The sequence below is a fragment of the Macaca mulatta genome, chromosome X (genome assembly GCF_049350105.2).
Source record: "Macaca mulatta isolate MMU2019108-1 chromosome X, T2T-MMU8v2.0, whole genome shotgun sequence".
Taxonomy (NCBI): domain Eukaryota; kingdom Metazoa; phylum Chordata; class Mammalia; order Primates; family Cercopithecidae; genus Macaca; species Macaca mulatta.
Window position 1 is genome coordinate 89,441,563 of NC_133426.1, and position 12,076 is coordinate 89,453,638.

The following is a 12,076-nucleotide window of genomic DNA, read 5'->3' on the forward strand; positions in this document are numbered from 1 at the left end:
AGAAGCAAGAGCAAACACATTCGAAAGCTAGCAGAAGGCAAGAAATAACTAAGATCAGAGCAGAACTGAAGGAGATAGAGACACAAAAAACCCTCCAAAAAATCAATGAATCCAGGAGTTGGTTTTTTGAAAAGATCAACAAAATTGACAGACCACTAGCCAGACTAATAAAGAAGAAAAGAGAGAAGAATCAAATCGACGCAATTAAAAATGATAAAGGGGATATCACCACCGACCCCACAGAAATACAAACTACCATCAGAGAATACTATAAACACCTCTACGCAAATAAACTGAAAAATCTAGAAGAAATGGATAATTTCCTGGACACTTACACTCTTCCAAGACTAAACCAGGAAGAAGTTGAATCCCTGAATAGACCAATAGCAGGCTCTGAAATTGAGGCAACAATTAATAGCCTACCAACCAAAAAAAGTCCAGGACCAGATGGATTCACAGCTGAATTCTACCAGAGGTACAAAGAGGAGTTGGTACCATTCCTTCTGAAACTATTCCAATCAATAGAAAAAGAGGGAATCCTCCCTAACTCATTTTATGAGGCCAACATCATCCTGATACCAAAGCCTGGCAGAGACACAACAAAAAAAGAGAATTTTAGACCAATATCCCTGATGAACATCGATGCAAAAATCCTCAATAAAATACTGGCAAACCGGATTCAGCAACACATCAAAAAGCTTATCCACCATGATCAAGTGGGCTTCATCCCTGGGATGCAAGGCTGGTTCAACATTCGCAAATCAATAAACATAATCCAGCATATAAACAGAACCAAAGACAAGAACCACATGATTATCTCAATTGATGCAGAAAAGGCTTTTGACAAAATTCAACAGCCCTTCATGCTAAAAACGCTCAATAAATTCGGTATTGATGGAACGTACCTCAAAATAATAAGAGCTATTTATGACAAACCCACAGCCAATATCCTACTGAATGGGCAAAAACTGGAAAAATTCCCTTTGAAAACTGGCACAAGACAGGGATGCCCTCTCTCACCACTCCTATTCAACATAGTGTTGGAAGTTCTGGCTAGGGCAATCAGGCAAGAGAAAGAAATCAAGGGTATTCAGATAGGAAAAGAAGAAGTCAAATTGTCCCTGTTTGCAGATGACATGATTGTATATTTAGAAAACCCCATTGTCTCAGCCCAAAATCTCCTTAAGCTGATAAGCAACTTCAGCAAAGTCTCAGGATACAAAATTAATGTGCAAAAATCACAAGCATTCTTATACACCAGTAACAGACAAACAGAGAGCCAAATCAGGAATGAACTTCCATTCACAATTGCTTCAAAGAGAATAAAATACCTAGGAATCCAACTGACAAGGGATGTAAAGGACCTCTTCAAGGAGAACTACAAACCACTGCTCAGTGAAATCAAAGAGGACACAAACAAATGGAAGAACATACCATGCTCATGGATAGGAAGAATCAATATTGTGAAAATGGCCATACTGCCCAAGGTAATTTATAGATTCAATGCCATCCCCATCAAGCTACCAATGAGTTTCTTCACAGAATTGGAAAAAACTGCTTTAAAGTTCATATGGAACCAAAAAAGAGCCCGCATCTCCAAGACAATCCTAAGTCAAAAGAACAAAGCTGGAGGCATCACGCTACCTGACTTCAAACTATACTACAAGGCTACAGTAACCAAAACAGCATGGTATTGGTACCAAAACAGAGATATAGACCAATGGAACAGAACAGAGTCCTCAGAAATAATACCACACATCTACAGCCATTTGATCTTTGACAAACCTGAGAGAAACAAGAAATGGGGAAAGGATTCCCTATTTAATAAATGGTGCTGGGAAAATTGGCTAGCCATAAGTAGAAAGCTGAAACTGGATCCTTTCCTTACTCCTTATACGAAAATTAATTCAAGATGGATTAGAGACTTAAATGTTAGACCTAATACCATAAAAACCCTAGAGGAAAACCTAGGTAGTACCATTCAGGACATAGGCATGGGCAAAGATTTCATGTCTAAAACACCAAAAGCAACGGCAGCAAAAGCCAAAATTGACAAATGAGATCTCATTAAACTAAAGAGCTTCTGCACAGCAAAAGACACTACCATCAGAGTGAACAGGCAACCTACAGAATGGGAGAAAATTTTTGCAATCTACTCATCTGACAAAGGGCTAATATCCAGAACCTACAAAGAACTCAGACAAATTTACAAGAAAAAAACAAACAACCCCATCAAAAAGTGGGCAAAGGACATGAACAGACATTTCTCAAAAGAAGACATTCATACAGCCAACAGACACATGAAAAAATGCTCATCATCACTGGCCATCAGAGAAATGCAAATCAAAACCACAATGAGATACCATCTCACACCAGTTAGAATGGCGATCATTAAAAAGTCAGGAAACAACAGGTGCTGGAGAGGATGTGGAGAAATAGGAACACTTTTACACTGTTGGTGGGATTGTAAACTAGTTCAACCATTATGGAAAACAGTATGGCGATTCCTCAAGGATCTAGAACTAGATGTACCATATGACCCAGCCATCCCATTACTGGGTATATACCCAAAGGATTATAAATTATGCTGCTATAAAGACACATGCACACGTATGTTTATTGCAGCACTATTCACAATAGCAAAGACTTGGAATCAACCCAAATGTCCATCAGTGACAGATTGGATTAAGAAAATGTGGCACATATACACCATGGAATACTATGCAGCCATCAAAAAGGATGAGTTTGAGTCCTTTGTAGGGACTTGGATGCAGCTGGAATCCATCATTCTTAGCAAACTATCACAAGAACAGAAAACCAAACACCGCATGTTCTCACTCATAGGTGGGAACTGAACAATGAGATCACTCGGACTCAGGAAGGGGAACATCACACACCGGGGCCTATCATGGGGAGGGGGGAGGGGGGAGGGATTGCATTGGGAGTTATACCTGATGTAAATGACGAGTTGATGGGTGCAGCACAGCAACGTGGCACAAGTATACATATGTAACAAACCTGCACGTTATGCACATGTACCCTACAACTTAAAGTATAATAATAATAAATAAATAAATTAAAAAAAAAAAAAAAGAAAATAATAAAAAAAAAGAAAAAAAAAAAAAAAGAGAAGCATCACAGATCAATAAATAAAAGGAAAGTAATTAAAAAAAAAAAAAAATCAACCCTTAGTTCTATTGGTTTTAAATTGCTTGTCTAGTCTCCATTTTATTTCTGCTCTAATCTTTGTTATTTCTTGCCTTCTTTGGTTTTTGTTTTCACTTCTCTGAGATTTAATCATAGGTTGTATATTTTAATTATTTCCACTATTGTAATGTAGACATTTATTGCTACAAACTTCCCTATGGTGGTACAGCTATTGTTGCATTTCATAATTTTGGTGTGTTATACTTTAACTTTCAGGAATGTTGATATATTTTCTGATTTCCATTATGACTTCTTATTTGATCAATTTAATTTCTACATATTTCTAAGTGTTTCAATGTTTCTTCTGTAATGTATATCTCATTTTATATCTTCTAGTCATAAAATATATTTCATATTATTTAAATCTTCAGTTTGTTAAGACTTGTTTCGTGGTCTAACATCTATACTAAACAATGTTCTGTGTGCACTTGAGAAAACTGTATTCTGTTGCTGTAGAATAGAATGTTTTATATATGTTAGGTCCATTTGTCAATGTATTCAGGTCTCCTTTATTTTTCCTCATTGATTTTCTTTTCTGATGTTCTATCCATTGTTGAAAGTGGAATATTAAAGTCCTCTACTATTATTGTATTGCTGTCAATTTCTCCCTTTACTTTTGTTAATACATGTTTTATATACTTAGGCACTCTTATGATGGATATATATACATATATATACACACATATATATATGTATATATACAGATGTATCTTCCAGATGAATTGATCTATCATCATATATTGTCTTTCTTTGTCCCCCATTACACTTTTTAACTTAATGTCATTTTTTTTTCTCATGTAAGTATGGCCAAAACTGCAGTCTTTTGTTTACCATTTGCATGAAATATCGTTTTCATTTCCTTCACTCTCATTGTATGTAGTTTTTTAAATCTAAGTGAGATTTTTATAGACAGCACATTATTGGGCCTAGATTTGTTAATTCATTGTGCCACTCTATATTTTTGAATTAGCTAGTTTAATCCATTTATATTTAACACAATTAACGACAGTGAAAGACTTATTGTTGACATTTTGTAAATTGAGTTATGTTTGTATTGTAGCTATTTTATTTCTCTTTTATCTCTTATTGTCTTCTTTTATATGTTGTTAATTTTTGGTAGTAATATTCTTATATATTTTCTCTTTGGTTTTATGTGTCATCTCTTGGTATTTTCTCATGGTTCCCATGAAACCTATAAAATATTTAATACATATGATAGTTTATTTTAAATTAATAACTTAAGTAGCATCTACACTTATAGTTACCCCACATACAATTTATTATTGATGTTGAAATTTACTTTTTAAAAATATTTTATCTGTTAAAAATATTTTGTTGTTAGTTATTTTAATATGTTTGACTTAATGTTGTAATTGAGTAATTCACTCACTGCCATTACAGTGTTACAGTATTATTTCTGTCTATATAATTGCCTTTATGTAGTAAGCTTTATACTTTCATATGCTTTTGTGTTGCTTTTTATTATCCTTTCATTTCAACCCCAATAACTCCCTTTAGCATTTAAGTCATGTCTAATGGTATTAAATTCCCTCGTTTTTTATTTCCCTGGGTAAGCCATATTTTTTCTTTCGCTTTTGCCTTAAAGAGACAGTTTTGCTGAATATAATATAGAGCATCAGGGTTTTTTTTTTTTTTTTCCAGCACTTTGTATATATTACCCCCCCTTTCTTCTGAGCTGCAAGATTTCTACTGAGAAATCTTTTTATAGTCCTATGTGAGCTCTCTTGCATGTGGAGAGTCATTTTGCTCTTGCTGCCTTTAATATTCTCTTTGTTTTTGACTTTTGAAAATTTGATTATAATGTGTCTCAGTGTAGTCTTCTTCGAACTTACTTTACGTAGGGTCCTTTGGGCTATATAAATACAGATGTCACTTACTTCCTCAGATTTGGGGAGATTTTGGCCCTTGTTTCTTTAAACAGTTTTCTGCCCCTATCTTTCATTTTGCCTTCTGTAAATCTCATAATGCATATATTGGTTTACTTAATGCTGTCCCATAAATCCTGTAGGATTTCTTCATTATTTTTGTTGTTTCTTTCTATTTGCTGTTTTAGTGGAATAATTTCAAACTACCTGTCTTTGAGCTTATTGATTCTTTCTTACGTTTGAAGAAGTCTCCTTTAGATGCCCTCTATTAAATTTTTTCACTTTGGTTACATTACTCTTCAGTTTCAGAATCTGCCTCATTCTTTTATTTTTTTTTTTTTTGAGACTGAGTCTTGCTCTGTCACCCAGGCTGTAGTGTAATGGCACAGATCTCGGCTCACTACATCTTCCACCTCCTAGGTTCAAAAAATTCCTCTGCCTCAGCCTCCCAAGTAGCAGGGATTACAGGAATGTGCCACCACGTCCAGCTAATTTTTGTATTTTTAATAGAGATGGAGTTTCACCATGTCGGCCAGGTTGGTCTCGAACTCCTGACCTCAGGTGATTCACCCGCCTCAGCCTCCCAAAGTGCTGAGATCACAGGATTGAGTGTTTCATTATTTATATGGTTTCTATATCGTTGTTGATATCCTTATTTTGTTAATGTATTATTTTTCTGATTTGTGTTTAGTTTTCTATCTGCCTTCTCTTGTAGCTTATGAAACTTCTTTAAAACAATTATTTTGAATTCTTTGTCAGGCAATACACAGATTTCCATACCTTTAGAATTGATTACTGGAGATTTATTTTGTTCCTTTGGTAGCTTCTTATTTCCTTGATTCATCTGCTGAAATCTGTGTGAGCTTCTGGGATCTATGTCAGCTGCTGAAAGGTACCTGGTAAGTTAATAACTGTGCCATCTGCTGAAATCCATGCTGTCTGGCAAAATCTGCACTGGCTTCTGAGAACCACACAGTCTACTGGGATCCGTGACAAATGCTATGAGCTCTGCTATCTACCAGGATGTGCACTGTCAGCTGAGAACTGCAACAGATGTTCGGATCCATGCCATCTGCTGAGTCTGCATCAGCTGCTGAGATCTGTGTTAGATCCTGATAACTGGGACATCATCTGAGAGTATTACCATATTCTGAGAATTGCACCAGCTGCTGAGAGTCACACTGGCTGCTGATATCTATATCATCAGCTGATAGCTATGTTGGTTGCTGATAATTGTACTATTTTCTGAGGCTCATGCTGTCTGCTGAGATCCATGTCCTCTATTGAGATCCACACTAGCTGTTGAAATATGTGCCATAGGCTCAGCTGCACCACTTTCCGAGAAATACTCCCTCTTTGCTCTTAGCTTCCCTGACTCATTACAATTATGCTGGGTTCCCTCAGTGCTCTAGGTGAGGTGAGATGGAAGCAGTCCTTTTGAGTAGGAATCCATAAATCTAGGGATGCTGGATGCATACTTTTCTCTCTAGTTCCCTCAATTCCATGGGAGAAATCACAGGCCAAGGTAATCTCTCTCTACATGGAGCTGTGCCAGATTGGGGTAGGGCATGGTACGGGCAAAGTGGAACTGTTCCACTTATCTGTTTCGGTGTGGCTGTTCTTAGTCTTTGACTTCTCTGGGATGCTACAGCTTCTTAACTGGATTCTCATGAATGTATTTTTGTCTATACTTGATTATTAAATTGGTGTTTCTCTGAGGGTATCTTTGCTGGGACATTCTATTTTTTTTTAATCTTGTTGACATCACTCAGTATTTGATTACAGTACACAAATTTCCGTAGTCGATAGTCCAAGAATTATTTTATGACTTTCTTATGAATACAAGTTCATGAGCCTGGAGAATGCTTTTTCCTGCTTGGTTCTCATTTTCCTTATTTTCACATTCTAAAGGAATGGTAGAATCTAAACTACTAGACATATCATGACTAATTAAATGAGTTAATAATATATAGGAAAAGTTAGCTGAGGTCTTCCAGCATCAGTATCTCAAATTTGTATTGCATTATATTCTGTTGGATTGTACAAATTATTCCAAGCTTCAGTACATTAAATTCTCATATTAAAAATTAAAAAATTTGCATATATAACTCTCATTATGTCCCTTAATATCTGAGGGACATTCAGTCACAGCCTCTATTCATGAGTTTTCACACTGCTATAAGAAACTGCCCAAGACTGGGTAATTTATAAAGGAAAGAGGTTGAATTGACTCACAGTTCAGCATAGCTTGAGAGGCTTCAGGAAACTTTCTATCATTCCAAAAGGCAAAGGGAAAGCAAGGCACCTTTCTCACAAGGCATCAGGAAGGAGAAGGAATGCAGGAGGAGCTACTAAACATTTATAAAACCATCATATCTCATTACACACTTATTACCATGAGAATGGCGTGGGGGAAAACCGCCTCCATGATTCAATTACCTCCACTTAGTCTCTCCCTTGACACGTGGGGATTATGGGGATTAAAATTCAAGATGTGATTTTGGGTAGCAATACAGCCAATCCACATCACCGCCCAAAATGGAAATAAAACAATGCTATTACACAATCGCAGATGCAAAGGATACCAGAAACTGGTATGAAGTGTTTCTTTTTGCATATCTGCAAAACAAATTATCACATACTTAGTGACTTAAAACTACACCTATTTATTATATCACAATTCTATAAGCCACAAACCCAGGCATTTTTGACTGAATTACCTTTCTTTTTTTTTTTTTTAAGATGTAAATTTTAATACATTATTTCTTTTTTGAACTTGAACGGGAACCAGAATGGGATGATCCAGAAGATGACCTGTGGTGTCTGGGTAAAGTAGTGGTGTTCCGTAGGGGTTGGCCCTGGGCTCAGGGTTGTTTAGTGTTTTCACCAATCACCTGGCTTTTGGGTGACCGTGATCTTGTTCATCTTTTTTTGCGATCACCAGATGAAGAAGATCTAGAACGACTTCTCTTTCTTTTCCTCTCAGGAGAAGATGATGAACTTGAATAAGATCTTTTTCGTGGGGAAGAAGAGCCCCTGTGGGACCTGGAGCTGGATCTTGATTTCGACCCACGAGATCTCGAAAGTTCTCTGGAACTGGAACGAGATCTTGACTGTGAACTGGAAGAACTTCTTGAACGGGACCTGGACCTAGACCTTGAACTTGAAGGGGAGGATGAGCGTGATGAAGATCGTGAATGTGAAGATCGAGACTTTGAGCGACTTCGTCTATTAGATTTCTTTTTATTACTATCTTCTTCTTCACTGGCATCAAGATTATATTTTGAGAGATCAGCATCATCTTCATCCTCATCCTCATCTAATTTGTATTTAGAAAGATCTTCATCCTCATCCTCTTCTTCTCCCTCTGATTCTTTATCTTCAACTTCCTTTAATATAGATGCAGGACCAACTGCTTTCCCTCTGTATTTTTTCTTTTTATGTCCAAACTCATCATATTCACCATCAGATTCTTCTCTTTCTATATATTCAACATTTTCTCTTTCATTAAAACCACCACCATATCCTGTTCTTTCTTCTAATTTAGCATACTTTGGAGTATTACGCATATTACACTCTGATCTTCTGGCCTAAGTCACATTGCTGCAAGTTTTACATTGCCAGTCATTAGCACTAAATAGGCCTCGGCTCTTTTCTACAAGTGTCTTTCCTATTTCAGTGCCCCCAGCTTTCATCATCTTGGCCTCAGTTGTTTTCTCCCGACCACATCGATTACAGCTGGTTCTTCTAGCAAAGTTTACATTTCCACATGTTTTGTCAGGGCAAATCCAGTCCCTGTCACTGACTCGGAAATTCTTGGTCGACATCTTGAACGCCACCAGCACAGCCACCCGCAGCTATCTGAATTATCTTTCTAAGGACATCACAAGACTGAAATTAAGATGTCCACTCGGCTGTAGTCTTATATAGAGGGTCTGGGAAAATATTTGCTTATAAGCTCATCCATATTGTCGGCAAAAATCCAGAATAAATTTCTTGGTTTACTGCTCGCTATCAGCCAGCAATTTTTCTCAGCTTCCAGTGGCCATACTCAGGTCCTGTGCTGTGGCCTACTTAAGATCAGAGTTCACAAAGTCATGGTAAATTTTTCTCATACTTGGAATTGCGTTGACTCCCTTTTTTGCTAACAGCTAGAAACAACTTTTTAGAAGGACTTGTGTGATTACATTAGGCCTATTAAAAAGCTGTCTGATTAATAAGCCATCTGAAAAATCCCTTTTGCCATGTGTATTAGTCCATTTTTATACTGCCATGAAGAAATACTCAAGACTGTGTAATTTATAAAGAAAAAGAGATTTAACGAACTCACAGTTTCACATAGCTGGAGAGGCTTCAAAATCATGGCAGAAGGCAAAGGAGAAGCAAAGTCACATCTTACATGGCAGCAGGTAAGAGAGCGTGTGCAGAGGAAATGCCCTTTGTAAAACCATCAGATCTCATGAGACTTATTCCCTATCATGAGAACAGCACAGGAAAAACCGGCCCCCATGATTCAATTACCTCACACTGGGTTGCTCTCATGACACATGGAGATTGTGAGAGCTGCAACTCAGGATGAGATTTGGGTTGAAACACAGCCAAATCGTATCACCATGTAATGCAACAGAATCACTGGAGTAATTCCAGAGGTCAAACGTCACAGTGGAATTATGTGTACCACATACATGTAAATGTTGAGCCTTAGATCCATGCCTAGGGTCCCTTTTATCTGATATCCTCTGGGTATATTTTGTTTGTATACCCCCATCCATAACAGGCATTGCTCATTTATGCAGCAAGGCTCATCCTTGCAACAATGAATGATGTTAAGGACAAGAAAGCCATTAATCCTACCTCTATTCTGTAGTAGACTATGAAGCCAGTAGTAGACTATGAAGACCATAGTATTCTTTCTTAGAAGCAGGAGTAGGTCTTTCAAGATTCTTCAGAGTAGAGCATGGCTAAAGCAAACTACCCTTGCTATTGGCAATACAGTCTCCAATTTATGATGGCGCATCTCAAGATTTCTTAAATTTACCATGGTGCAAAATCAATATACATTCAATAAGCACACTCCTTGTCTTATAGTAGGGTATATACAGATAAACTTATTATAAGTTGAAAATATGGTAAGTCAAATATTGCAAATATTGCATACTTTGTAGCCCCACTTCTTCCCCAGATGATAATCTTGTGCATGTCATCATGATGCATACAAATATGAAAATTATTCGCATACACATTTTCTCATATTGTGCCTTTCCAATTTTCAATTGAGATATCCGGAGTACCCCATTATTCCATCTTTACAGATACCTAGGTAACAAACCTGCATGTTCTTCAAATGTATCCCAGAACTTAAAGTATAATAATACAAAAAAGCTACTGATTTTTGTACATTGATTTTTTTATTATGAAACTTTACTAAAATTGTTATCAGTTCTAGATGGCTTTTGGATAAGATGATGGAGTTTCCTAGGTACACAATTATATAATCTGTCAAGAGAAAAACTTTGGTTTCTTTTCTTTCTTTGAATGCCTTTTATTTCTTTCTCTTGCCTGATTGCTTTGGCTAGGACTTTTTGTACTATGTGGAATAGGAATGATAAGAGCAGGCATCTTTTTCTTGTTCTTTTTCACAAGGGGAATGCTTCAATTTTACCCATTCGGTAAGCTATTGGATGTGGGTTTGCCATAAATGGCTCTTATTGTTTTCAAGAATGTTCCTTCAATGCCTGCTTTGTTTAGGGTTTATAACATAAAAGGATGTTGGATTAGGTTGCAAGCCTTTTCTGTGTACATTGAGATGATCATGTGTTTTTTTGATTTTAGTTCTGTTTATGTGATGAATCACGTTTATTGGTTTGCATATGTTGAACCAACCTTGCATCCCAGACATAAAATCTACCTGATGGTGGTGGATTAGCTTTTTGATATGCTACTGGATTTGATATGCTACTACTTTATTAAGGATTTTTTTGCATCTATATTCATCAAGGATATTGACTTGTAGTCTATTGGTGTTTTGTCTCTGCCATGTTTTGGTATCAGAATAATGCTGGCCTGATAGAATGAGTTAGGGAGGAGTTTATCTTATTCAAATTTTAGGAATAATAGCAGTATGCATGGTACCAAATCTTCTTTGTACATATGCTGATACTTGGATGGGAATCCATCTGGTACAGGGTCTTTTATTATTATTAGGTTTTCTGTTATTAATTCAATTTCTGAACTCATTATTGCTGTTTTTAGTGTTTCAGGTTTTCTTGGTTCAATATTGGTGGGTTGTATGTTTCCAGGAATTTATCCATTTCTTCTAGATTTTCTAATTTGTGTGCGTAAAGGTGTTTGTGATAGTCTCTGTGGATTTTTTTTTTTTTTCGTGTTTCCATGGGGTCTGTGGTAATGTCACCTTTGTCACTTCTGATTATGTTTATTTAGATCTCTCTTTTTTCTTTATTAATGTAGTCAGTAGTTTTATCGATCTTGTTTTTTCTTTCAAAAAACAAATTTTGGTTATGTTCTTTTGTATAAACTTTTGCACCTCAGTTTTTTCAGTTCAGGTCTCTTTTGGTTATTTCTTTTCTTCTGTTAGCTTTGGTGTTGACTTGCTCTTGCTCTTGTTTTTCTGTTTCCTCTAGGTATAATCTTAGGTAGTTAATTTTAGTTCTTTCTAACTTCTTGATGTAGGCAGTTAGCACTATAAAATTTCCTCTTACTGCATTTGCTGTGTCCCATAGATTCTAGTATGCTGTATCTTCCTTTTCATTAGCTTCAAAGACTCTTGATTTCTGCCTTAATTTTATTTTTTACTAAAAAGTATTTCGTAAAAGGATTATAAATTTCCATAGAATTCTGCAGTTTTGAGAGATCTTGGTATTGATTTCTATTTTTATTTTGCTGTGCTCTGTGAGGGTGAGTATAATTTCAGTTTTGTTAAAAATTTGTTGAGGATTGCTTTAAGGCCAAGAATGTAATATATC

At 36.3% G+C, this 12,076-nt stretch overlaps 1 pseudogene; it reads right to left on the bottom strand.

The window, feature by feature from the left end:
* Nucleotides 1–7,855: 7,855 nt before the first annotated feature.
* Nucleotides 7,856–8,954, bottom strand: LOC710059 (uncharacterized; annotated as a pseudogene).
* Nucleotides 8,955–12,076: the final 3,122 nt, after the last annotated feature.